The 13485-nt window shown below is 31.0% G+C and overlaps 1 protein-coding gene and 1 long non-coding RNA gene across 3 annotated transcripts in view; one reads left to right on the top strand and one right to left on the bottom strand.

Annotated features, from left to right (window-relative positions):
• Nucleotides 1-2921, bottom strand: part of LOC124423399 — a 39853-nt gene extending 36932 nt beyond the window's left edge. Inside the window, exon 1 of the long non-coding RNA XR_006942068.1 lies at nucleotides 2788-2921. This is a non-coding gene — a long non-coding RNA (uncharacterized LOC124423399). The remainder of the gene's footprint in view (nucleotides 1-2787) is intronic.
• Nucleotides 2922-3570: 649 nt separating this feature from the next.
• Nucleotides 3571-13485, top strand: part of LOC124423390 (alpha-mannosidase 2) — a 180668-nt gene continuing 170753 nt past the window's right edge. Inside the window, exons 1-2 of one of the 2 annotated variants that reach the window (XM_046961069.1) lie at nucleotides 3571-3856; nucleotides 10765-10878. The gene's annotated coding sequence lies outside the window, so the exon portion shown is untranslated. The remainder of the gene's footprint in view (nucleotides 3857-10764; nucleotides 10879-13485) is intronic. The other variant, XM_046961066.1, reaches the window with a different exon arrangement.

Here is a 13485-nt window from a genome sequence, read left to right as displayed (position 1 = left end):
TTAACCTTGATCGGGAAGAACGAATTGTAAGGAGGATCTCGAAGTTATTTTCAAGGTTACCAACGATAGATTGGGGTTGGATCAGATGAGATTGAGCAATAATTAAAGCATGGTTCGTCGAGTCTAGGGGCTTGGAGAAGATTAGTCTATTCGATTAGTCACGAAGGAAGTTTCTCGTCACGACATACTGTAAATGCAAGTATACCGTATTATATAATCGTTTCACCGATTCAATGCCCTTTCGTATTGTTGAACTTCTTTTAACGAAATTAAAACATAACCTACGATTTACGCGCATGATCATGCTTAATCATCACTTAATCACAAATTATATCCGATAATTACGAATTTATTTTTAATTTAAACATACAAAAAAATTACTTACGAAGAAGAGCAACGCATGCGTGATCAAATTTTTCGTAAAACAAAAAGAAAAAGGGAAAAAAAAAATAGAAAAGAAAAAAAAAGGAAAATGAACGTTACGTTGGTTATACCAACTACAATGTCTAATAACAGTTCATCAACGATTCATGATCAAGGATTAAATTCAGTTGTATCAACGTTGGTACGATCATCAACTATCAATTAAATTTCCATTGAAATGATCGGTTATTTGATTCACGGAGCTGAATCAAATGTATGCATAACCTCAAATGTCATGAAAAATTTGTTTTGAAAATGGCCGATCCTTTTCTATTTGATCAACCGACGATAAAGATGTTTGAGAGTTATTATTATTTTACCATACGGAACTATTTTAAATTTTTCTTAAAATTATCGTCAATGTAAACCTGTTAATATATAAATATATAATAATAACCATTTATATATAATATATAAATATAAGATTAACGTAATCCCGTTAATACATAAATATATAATTTAATAATACAAATGTATATATATATATATATATATTTATATAACGTATAAATATAATTATAACGTAATTACATTATTATCAAATAATTTAAGTTCCATAAATCTCCTTTTTTTTTTTATATATACATATTAATATTTACAAAGATTCGGACATAACCAGTGCCCTCTGGGATGCATAGAATTGATCTTTTTTTTTTTAATTTACTATTATCGATCGAGTAATCGAAGCTACTGTTTACTTATTTAAAATGTAAATGAATATTTAATATATTAATTAATATCAAAGATGAAGATTATTTATCGGAAATATTATATCGAACGTTTTATTATTATTGTTTCCATTTGTTATAATGGATAACAAATGGAATAATCTTATTGTTAAAATATTATATTCATCGTATTTCTCATTTTCATGCGATTCTAAATGTTATTTATTATCGTACAACAATAATTGAATCATTAGATACTTTGACGATTTCAATATTAATATTTTATAGAAGAAACTTTTGAAAAGATAATTTGAGCCAATGAACGTTACAATAAATCAATGGAGCGTTAAATTGAGGTTAAAATAGCACGAGAATAATCAAACGTATTCGTAGTTTCTTCGTATAGAGTTTAAAAGACCTACTAACATTTCACGAACGTTGAAAAATAAATGCAAGGGTGTGCCTTTGATTCTAGGGCGATTTCCTTCATGAATACTTTTCGATCGTTCCGTGAGAAACTCGATCGTAACGCCGATCGATCTCACGTGACATTTTTGCGAACTTGACCCCGGCTAGTTCTCAAACTACACGAACTATGCGATCGTAACTAGGGCTCAAAGTATTCGAGTAATTTAATATTCAAGTATATTATATATACATAAATTTTGCAATTTATTAGTCAATATGTAACGGTATATATACGTAATTGTATGTAATTGTAAAAGTATGTCGTAATGACTCTATATGTAAGATCGAAAGAAAAAGATAACCTCAATTTTTTCAATGTACTTAAATGCTCAAACAGATATATCATAATCAATGGAATAGAAAAGAATGTATTATTATCTTATAGATCGAACTATCAAATTGTAATTATTTGAATAGAAAGCAATTTTACAATAATTCGATACGTTTAATCGATCTAATGAATGAATAAAGTTTGTTTGATAAGTAAGAGTGTTGTTCGGTCGGTAAGGTAGATCAGGAAACATAAGAAAGATATACCTGTGACAGTTACGAGGCGCACGGTCGACCTCAGTGGAACACGGAAAAAGTTCATACTTCGGTCATACTTTGTCCAGTGCGCAAACTCGACCGGTCGTTCGACTCGGTGGTCGTTCTTTCTTCTCTTTCTCTTTTTCCTTTCTCTCTTTCTCCTCTCTCTCTCTCTCTCTCCTCAACTTTAACCCCACCAAACGACCAACTTAACCGGGGATCAGTACTGGCATCTTCCAAAACGGGAACCCTACGATCTACGATCGAACTTATACCTTTCGAACATTTTCAAAATTATTATAAAACGAATCCAATCGTTTTTTAACATTTCCCAACGCACAATCGAGGAGAACAAAGTAATCCGATTTATGTGCGACTTGTTAAAAAAAAAAAAAAAAAAAAAAGAAATAAGAAAAAACAAAGAGAGAAAGAAAAAAAAACAAAAGGAAAAAGCAAAATTACCATCTATAACATTATGTTCGTATTTCTTACGCGTACTTTGTTAAGTTACATTAATCGTTAAAAAACAGATAGTTCCAAATATAATAATTCCTATGATTAAGATTATTTGTCAGACATAATTGTTGGATAAATAAGAAAAATAAAAGAATGAAAGAAATGAGACAGGAGACAGTTTGCCTTTACTCGTTAAATAAATAAATAACAGAGGACGGTGGGAACGAGGATGACGTGTACGTACCTGTCGACGATATCATCCCTCTCGCTTTCTCTGAGATTGGGCGATGCCGTCCGTTGTTGGCGCCGTGTTTTTCTGTCTCACTCTTTCGCTCGTACTTCCCCTTAGCAAGCCTTGCGCCACCTGGCCGACGAAAGGTCTGGGAATCTCTCTCGCTGGGTTGCGACTCCCCACCAATGGAGCATCGAGTTACCCCCACTCCTATGCCCAAGCGTAGTATCGGGTATGACTGTGGTGGGGGGTTACGGTAGCAGAGGGACGCGCGGGTAGGACGGCAGTCCTTCGACGGATGCCTCGTCGTAGAGAAGTTTCGCTTCTCTTTCTGTTATCCTCGCGAGATATTACAAGAGGAAACAAGGACGATCGTGTTCTTAGCATTTTACCACATCTTGTGCTTCTTATTCGAACCTTATCCGTGTGTGTGTGTCTGTGATTGTCTCTCTTTCTTTCTCTTTCTTTAAGTATCGTTACTCTTTTTTCTTTTTCTTTCTCTCTCTCTTTCTCTCTCTCTCTCTCTCTTTCTCTCTCTCTCTCTCTCTTTCTCCCCCTTCTCATGTCCTTGTCTTTCTCGTGCGAACGACCTACCACCCCTATGCAGCTGAAGCTCTCGGTTTAGGTTAGAGCAAACCTAACTACTCGTTGTCAACGCCGCGTGCTCCGAAACCGGCTGTTAGTTCATTTTTACCTGTGATTATCTTTTACTATTCTCTTTCCTTATTTCTTTCTTGCTTTCTTTCTTTTTTAAGTGTATTTTATCTCTTTCTCTCTCTCTATTTTATTTTTCTATTTCCTTCTTTTTTTCTTCTTTCTCTCTCTCTCTCTCTCTCTCTCTCTCTCTCTTTCTCTTTCCTGTGAACAAAGATCTCGAGGAAGGAGATTCAAGCAGATTCAAGTTCGAGGATCTTTCGTGGCTCCGTAAGAGATCGTCGAGAGGAGAACAGCCAGTCATCTTTTTTTCTTCGCTTCTTGACCTTCCTTGTCCTTACTGGATAACGCCGATAACTGCTCCTGATATTTTCACGAAGAAAAAGAACGTTTTTCTTCGTTGGACAATATGATTTAATGGCTTTCGGTAAGTGTTCCTTCTTTCCTTACCTTTGACGAACGATCGAAAAGATGTTTACTTTTCTTTTCTTTTCTTTTTTTTTTTTTTCACTTTCCATCGTTTCATTTTATTTATTTATTTATATATTTTTTTTTATCTTCCTTTGTACGAAGACGTAATCATAATAAGTCGTTTTAACGATACTCGAAAACATAGTCTCGTTTATGATTCCTCTTAAATGAGTATAGCATTTAAAAGATCGCAAATACTTTAACGAAACGATTCAAATTGCGCGCCGATTCCTACGAAACGAACTTACATTGTTTTAATAATTTTCATTTAAATCGCTTAATACCGGAGAAATTGATCTTACTATCGTCGTATTATTTTATTATTATTTTATGAATGAAAAGTTATTTTTAATTTACAACTTTTATTATAATAATTATCGTAGATTGTACGATTTTCATTTTTTCCATCGTAATAATGTATAACTTAATGTATATCCTGATTTATGAATTAATTAATTTTAATAAGTTTATTTGTTATAGAATAAGACTCTCTTCTTTTTTTTTTTTTTTTTTTCCACGATACACCAAATATTTCTTTGATTTTCTCATGCGAGGTAAGATAGTTACAAAATAAAATTGTCGTTTTGTTCTGGAATGATATTTTCTTTTTTCCTGGTTTTTTTTCTTTCTCTTTTTTTTTTTTTAATTCCCATAATTCAAATTCCTTAGATCTAACAATATGCTGTCGCTATACATCTGGGAATATCGAAGAATATAGCGTGGAAAAACCGTTAACGAGTTTCCTCGTTCGTGACGCTTTTCACGCTTTGAATCGCTCTGTGTTGTTCTCGGTAGAGGAAAACAAAGACTCAGTTTCTCGGAAGCTGTATTAAAATGGAGAACGTCTTATAAAGTAAAACTTTTTAGTAACTTCGATTTGAACGTGAAAGTCCAGCTGGAGGTCGCGTTTTTTCTCTTTTTTTTTTTCCTTTTTTTTTCTTCTTCTTCCTCTTTTAAACCACACCCCCCACCAAATATTAAAATCTTCGCTATTTTCGATTACGTAATATTCGAGTTTATGTCGATAACAACATAAGTAAGAGGTTGCTTCGTGAGATTTAGATTATAGAAACCAGTTTTCTCTGTAACAGTTAACGCGTGAATATTTCGTAGCATGGTCATTTCAATATTTCTCTATTCCGTTTCTTTTTCCTTTTTTCGTTTTTTTTAAATTGTTTTTTTCCTTTTTTTTTTTTTTTCTTTTATTTCTTTTGTTGTATCTTTCGTCAAGGACAAGTTTAGAAAGTGATTTTAGATAAGTATTTTTTTCTGTTTTTCTTTTTTTTTCCCTCCTTTTTTTCATTTCAAAGACTTTCAAAAGAATCCTTCGGTATTTATGAATTTATGATCATTAATCAAATTTCCCTCAGACAGGATGACGAAAATAATGTTCTAGTCAATGTATCTATCGTGAATAATCTCGTCATCTATTTGATACAAGTTGTTCGAATACATTTGCGCAGTATCGTAAGATACTGATTTAATAATTTCAATAACTTTTTTTCTCCCTTTCTTATTTTGTTTTTTCCTTTCGTTTCTTTTCTTTTTTTTTTTTTTTTTTCTTTACCACAGATACCAAATCCATCGACAATTGTAAATATAGGTTTCCTCGAATGTCCTTGAAAAGTAGGAAAATATTTTTCAAGATCTGATAACACCACGTACATACGTCGATCATCGGAACGACTCTGTAGATGAAACTGAACGATGACGAAAATAATTACGATCTTCTTTTACGCAAATACAAAATCATTGGTATGAATATATATTTGACTGTAGTGATAAATAATATAGCTGTAGAATAAATTTTGCGATATATATTTGACGATAATAAACAATAAAGATTTGATTACAATGAAAAAAAAAAAAAAAAAAAAAAACAAACAATCCCAATTCCAGCCTCCTATCCACTCTCCCAAAAAAGAAAAGAAAAAAACAAAAAAAAGAAAAAACAGAGAGAAGGAAAGATTTACCTTTAGAGGTCGAATGTTTTTGACATTATCGAACGTACATAATAATATAATAGATATACGTTTTTATTTTTATACGCACGACAAAGATAATTAGAGAGAGAGAGAGAGAGAGAGAGAGAGAGAGAGAGAGAGAGAGAGAGAGAGAGAGAGAGAGATGATAAAAAGAAGGATCAGTGATGATGAATCCTACGGAAGTTCATCTCCGGTTCGGACTCGTAACGAACTCGATCTTCCTTCGTTTGTTGGTGAGTCGAGATGGAGATAGAGAAAGAGAGAAGGAAGGAAGGAAGGAAGAAAGAAAGAAAGAAAGAAAGAAAGAGAGGAAAGTATTAATTAACTTCTCTTGGAAAAGTTATTAGCCTGTCGAGGGTGGGACGAACGTGTTACTTCAGCAGCATCGACGATACTCAGCTTTGCCAGCATTTTCCCTTCGAGCAGCAATTACACGTTCATCGATCCAGTCTCTGTCTCTCTCTTTTCATTTCTCTCTCTCTCTCTCTCTCTCTCTCTCTCTCTCTCTCTCTTTTATCTCTATCATCATTACTAATAAACGTATCTTAATCCTTCCGATCGATTCGTTCATATCGTCGAGCCTTTTCATTTTTATTTTGCAAATATTTAAACGATATCTATTAAATCGTACGTTTCATTGATCATCATTCATCTTGCTTTCTTATTTCTCTTTCGAATTTCGATGAACTACGCGAAAAATGAAAACGAGAATAATGAATTTTATATTCAATATTTCTCTCTTCCCTCCTCCGCTCTATTTGCTTCTTCTTTTTTTCTTTGTCGGTGCATTTTTATTCTTCTTCTATATACGAATAATAATTTAAATCGTTTCCAATTCGAATATTGTATATATAAATAGTGATGTTATTTAGTTATTTATGAAAAGTATAGATTGTAACGTATAAATATAATTTATAAACGTATTGTATAAAGAAATTGTAAACTTTTTCAATATTAATAAATTTATATTGAACGTTTATATAGTAAAGTAGATATATAGAAAAAAATTTAACTATTTTCCATATATTTATATAATTTATAAACGTATTGTATAAAGAAATTGTAAAGTTATTGAATATTAATAAATTTATATTGAACGTTTATGTAGTAAATTAGATATATAGGAAAAAAAATCCGATTATTTTCGTAAAAATATAATTTATCAACGTATTGTATAAATAAATTGTAATAATTATTGAATATTAATAAATTTATATTGAACGTTTGTGCAGTCAATTAGATACAGGAAAAAATCCGACTATTTTTGTATTTCAATAAAAATTGAATTACATCATAATATATCGTGACGAGAAAAATGTTTGGCAAATATTTTGTTTGAGAAAAAAAATGTTATAACGTGGAGTTCAATGAACTCGTTTAATCTCACATCGCTGTCCATCTTTTTCTTTATCATTTTTTGTCTTTCTTTTTTCTTTTTTTTTTTTTTGCGACAAAAAAATATGTCATCTTTTTTAATGGCTCCATGGTTTCAAGGTCAGGCGCGTGCTCCTCCTACAGAAAGCGTCATTTCTTTTATATTTTCAAAATTTCATTTTTACTCACGTCCAATGATTTGTCGATTGTGTAAACAGTTTTTTCTTTGTCTCTTTCTTTTTTCTGTTTTTGTTTTTTTTCTGCTTCTTTTTTCTTTTTTATTGTTAACAAGCTCGAAAACGTTTTATATATAAATCGCTTTAATTAACGATGGATATTCCTATGTAGCCTCCGTTTTATATAAAATCTAAATTGACAGCAGTGTTAGTGACTTTTTATAGAGTCCTTGTTGTTATATTTTCTCGTGCTTTTTAATCGTTAAATTTTAATTATAACTTTTGATTACAGTTTTGCTACTTTAAAAGCGTTTTTATATCAGCTGGTGATTATAAAAAGTGGCTTTAGTATAAATATATATAAAACTAAAGCCATTACTATATATATATATATATATATATATATATATATATATATATATATATTACACTAATTATATACTAATTATATATAGTAATATATATTAATTAAGCTATACTGATATATATATATATATATATATATATATATATATATATATATATATATATTAATAAGTACTCATATGATATTTTTTATTTGGTAATTTTCTCTTTTTACAAAATAAAAATTAATTATCATAACGTAATGTAAATTGTACCAAATTTTTTTTTTTATTAGATCAGTTTCATAATCATCTGGTATATCAGTACGTAGAATAATTATTTGAAATATTTAAATTATATTATTTCTTTGTATTTCAAATCAATTATTTATTGTTTGTTTTTTCTTTTTCTTTTCTTTTTTCTTTTTTACCCCTTTTTGTTTTTTTTTCCTTCTCTCATCCTCGATTTAATAATTCTCAGAATTATCTTGACTGTTTGTTTCTGTCTACGATAGAATGCGACTCGATAAAAATAACAGGAAATAGATTCTTTATAACAAGTCGTTAGAGAATGATTCTACGATAAAGAATATATCGAGGTATCGAGATTTATATTGGATACTGTATATGCGTGTTTATCGCATAAATTCTCTTCAAGCTTATGTATCTGCGTTTTATATAGTCATTTATTAGGATAGATTTTACGCTTTCTACCGGTCAGCTCTAGATAACCATAATAAAAACTTGGAAAGTCACTACTCTTTATAGAAACGGTGAAATTTTCATAATAGCTTTTGCCGTTTATACGACGCTACTCGGTTTCTTTTTTTTTTCTGTTTCTTTCTTTCTTTCTTTCTTTTTTCTTTTTTTTTTTTTTTTTTTAATTTTTATCCTTTTTTTGGTTTCTTTCTTTATTAATTATATTAAAGCGTTAAGTTTTTTAATATATCGAACAATCTTCTAACTTTCATTTTTCTTTTTCTTTTTCTTTTTCCCCTCTTTTATTCGTTAGAACGCAACAAGAAAATAATGGGAAGAAAAAAGAAAAAGAAACATTTTTATCGTTTAATTAAAAGATTCTTATTATTATTATTATTATTATTATTATTATTATTATTATTCGTAAGAAGTAGGAGATAAAAACGAAAATTCGTTTTTCTCCGTTCTATATTTTTCAATTCTTTTTAATTTACAGCTCTTTGAATTATTGATTGGCAGTATTGATTATATCCTTTTTACAACTTTATCTACAGGAGATGTATAATACATAATGTGTATTATTACTATATCCAGCCTCATCTCACCCCTATTTTTCTACACTTTCTCTCTCTCTCTCTCTCTCTCTCTCTCTCTCTCTCTCTTTCTCTCTCCCTTTCTTTCTCCATATGTATATATAACAGGATACTCTGTATTTATTTTAAATCGTACGAAGTTTACTTAAAAGTGCTTTTTCTTTTTTTCTTTCTATATATTAAATATATTTCAAATATTTGTTGACTTTTATTTTCCATCGTAATTCTTCGATATATTATATTGTTAATCGTATTTTTTTTTTTTTTTGTAATTTGCATTATGTAATTGTTAATCGTATTACAGTAAAATTAATTTCATTTTCTCTCTCTCTCTCTCTCTCTCTCTCGTTCTTTATTTCTCTTTCTCTCCCTCTCTCTTTTTTGATCGATATGAATAAAATATTTTTCATCAACTGTAAGTACAGTGCCGCAATAAATTCTCGATTTATCGTCGACGACCGATGAAATAGAAAAGATAAAAAGTAAAAAAAAAAAAAAAAAAAAAGAAAGGATAGATGGAAAGAGACAAGAAGAGAGAAAGATAGATAGATAGACAGATAGATAGATAGATAGATAGAGAGAGAGAGATAGAAGACGATATACGGGTCTCACTGGAAGGACGATGAAATGCGTTTCACTCGACGAAAATGCGGTTCGGAATTTTGGGGAAGTCAAACGCGTCGAACGAAAGGCATACGAAACTTTATCGCGATGGGGATGGGGCGGTGGGTGGGGAAAGGGGTAGGGAGTGATATGGTAAAGCTCGTAAATTTTTCATTTTCAAGGGACAACGACGACTTCTTGTCGTTTACGAAATTCTCTCTCTCTCTATCTCTCTCTGTATGTGTAAGAAAGAGAGATAGAGAGAGAGAGAGAGAATGAGAGAAAGAGTACGAGTGAGATGGATAGATAGACAGAGAGAGAGAGAGAGAGAGAGAGTGAGAGAGACAAGAGACGAGCTCGATGAAACGGAAATTTCTCGTGTCACAAGATACGAGGAGAAACTCTTCCTGTCCGGTGTCTAGTTCTCTCTACTCAAGAGAATTAGTTTCCTTAGGAATTTTAGAAGAGGAATAGCTTCTAAAATACCTTACGTTGTTGTTACTCCTTCTTGCAAATTTTGCTTTTAAAGTAATGTGTTGTTGTATATAAAGTTTTTTAAACTCTTCTTTTATTTTTCTTAGTTTCTTTCATTGATTAATTAATTCTCACATTGATTCATTCATTCGTTCATTCATTCATTCATTTTTCTTTTTCTAGTTTTCCTTTTTTAAAATTGCATAGATGAGTCCAATCATCGTATTAGTTAGGAGAACTAACATACAAAATCGATATCGATATGATCCCATTAATAATAAGCCATTAATCATGTTAAAATTAATAGATGATACTAGGTAATCACGATCAGGTTTCAACAGTTTCCACCACTTGGAAAGTTGTACCTTAGGGTAGGAAGTTTTCCTTCTCCATGCATCGTTTTGATATCTGCACGGTGCACCTGCATTTCCGTCGATACCTCTCCTATACACTATGTGTACCTATCTACCTACGTACCTACCTACCTACCTACCTACCTTTCTACCTACCAATCTACCTACCTAACTACCTGCTACTACATTCTCCACGTTCGTGCGTTCATATCCGTGCACGTGTGCGTTCTTCTTTATGTATGCGTGTCTATATGTATTTACAGGTGCAACTCGCACGCGTTATGTATTTATGCAGGGAGCCCGTCTACTCCTTTGCGAAGTACCTTTCTCGACCCTGGGATATATACCGCCTTTGTTGTTAATACTACTTTCGCAAGGTGCGTACATACACATTGCTGACCCTCGATTTTTCATCCTCTACTTTTTATATGTAGGTACTTATATACGTTCTCTTTCGGTTTAAAGAACCTTCGATTTCTATTTCGCTATCTCCATTTAATATTCGATTATCTTTATCCGTTACACTTAATCAATTGGTTATGTTATTAGAATTATTAGAAACGGAAATGCAAAGGAAAAAGGAAAAGATAAAAAAGAAACCGGATCGTTATGGAATGTTGAGTTTTATGATCATATCTCCTTGAGATTATATTTAAAAAAATTATGTTTTATTATATAGAATGCTTTTTTGTAATATTTCATATTTGTCAGGTATAAATTTATAAATGGTATAGATCTACGAATTGGTTCTATGAAATAATGGATTATATCGAAAATTTTAATCTGATTATTATAGGAAATAATGTATTATTTTATAATGTCTGAATTATTTTTTAGAAATAGGATTAGCGGATATATTCGAATTGTAACAATAATTGATCGCGAGATATACGTCAAAGGAATTGATCGAAAGTTGAACGTTCGGTCATCACGTGATGGTATGTGCTAAAACCTTTTGGCTTTTAGAGAATTTCGAAATTCTCTCCTTTTTTATCCTTCGAATAGCGATCGCGTAACGAAGTTGAGAACGGTTCGGTAATCGCCACGATTCCTTCTCGAACGAGGTCGAACGTGAAAGAATTCGACGAACGAAATGTTCGTATGCTCGGTGAAAGAGACAAGCCGAGCGTTTTGTTTGAAATTATTAATGGACGTCGTTATCGTGCTGCGGACGCTCGTTTGGCGACGCCATTTTATAATCGTTTTCAGCCGACAATGACGACGACGAGAGAAACGATTTAAAGTAAATGCTCGTTGCTTTTTAATATCCTCGATTGCTCGAAACTCCGACGTTGGTTTAAATCAAGGACGTTGATAATACTTCATCACTTATTATAATATTTATTATAAATTCACATTAAGAAGTTCTCTCTCGGTAATAGGAATTTGAAATATTGTTAAAATATTCCATTTGAAAAATGAAAAATAATTGACAGAGTATATTATTCATACGATTTAATTTATTTTAATTCAATATTCTTTATCCCTAAATCATACTATATGTATTATTTTATTCTTATTTGTAAGATTTCTTTTATATCTTTTTATCTTTTTTTTTTCTTTTTTATTCTATAGAGAGTAGGATAATCTAATTGTTAATTAAATTAATTTAATAATGATTATTATGTTCGAGATTGTAAATGCGACGATCGATTTAAAAACCCGAAGATTTAATCGACATATCTCAAAGTATTTTTCGACTTGGAAGTCGTTAATCCTTGGATTAAAAATTTGTTCAAGACTTTTTTTCAACTTTGAAGATTACGAACATCTGTGGCCCAATGGTTCAATCTTCGATGGTATGGTACACGTGCGATCCGAAATTTATTTCGATTCATTCAAAAAAAAAAAAATTTTATTATTATTATTATATTATTAGTATTCTTTTTTTATTTTTAATTCTTTAGAATTTCATAATGTAGGATCATAAAATTAAACGAGGGTTCGTTTAATAACGATAAGTACATAAAAATTGAATGAGGGTTCGATTAATAACGATAAGTACATAAATTAACTTTGCAGATACGATCGTAATTATTAATTATTGTCATTTAATAATTACCAGTAATAATTAATCCTCTCTCTCTCTCTCTCTCTCTCTCTCTCTGTCTCTCTCACTCTCTTTTAATCATAGTTTAATTACCTAACAAATAATTTTTCAATATTAAAAAAATAAAAGCTTCTTTATACATATATATATTTCGTTTTCATCTTATTTTTTTTTTGTTTTTTTTTTTTGGAAATCATACATGTATTTTTAAAGTATTGTAAAAGTTTCTATTCATTGTTTTTTACGAGCGATATAAATAAGAGAATAGATTAGCGTCATTTTGAATTTCAGATCGATGGAACGTTTGAACAAATTCGAGACATTAATTTTGGCAATAACGTCGGCGAAACGAGTTGGCGCGTCTGACGATGGGATCGTTAATACCAGCGTTGTGTTCTATCATGGCCGTTGTTTGAAATGCGCACGCGCGGTAGATCGGCAGTTTCGCGCGTAAACGTTCATTTTCCGAACGTGCAAGCTAGGAAACATTAATCTGTCAAACTCAACGGTGATTTACGTGGTTCACATATCTAGTCGTAACCGATAATCTGCTATTTTCTCCTCTAATTATCGTGCTTACGGTCGTAACTCGTAACTTCCGAGTGAGTTTCGAATTATACGATGTCTTGTTCGATATGTCGATAGAAGAGTACGTACATACATACATACATATGTACTTTACGAGTTATCGCTGGGAATACGCGGGAAAAATTTTAATGCAATTTTAATCGAGTTCTCGAGTAATATCGTTTCGATTAATATGAGACATTGTACTTGATTATCCTTTATTTTTTTTTTCTTTTCTATTCTCTTATTTCTTTTCCTTTTTATTTTTTTTTATTTTTTTTTTAATATCCTTAACCTCAAGTTATTTAGTACTTAATAGAATGGTTTCTATACTTGGAAATATTTCATTTCGCATTTCTTCGCAATT

Source organism: Vespa crabro, chromosome 4 (assembly GCF_910589235.1).
Source record: "Vespa crabro chromosome 4, iyVesCrab1.2, whole genome shotgun sequence".
Lineage (NCBI taxonomy): Eukaryota > Metazoa > Arthropoda > Insecta > Hymenoptera > Vespidae > Vespa > Vespa crabro.
The sequence above is the reverse complement of the archived record's forward strand: the minus strand, read 5'-3'. Positions and strand labels throughout refer to the sequence as shown.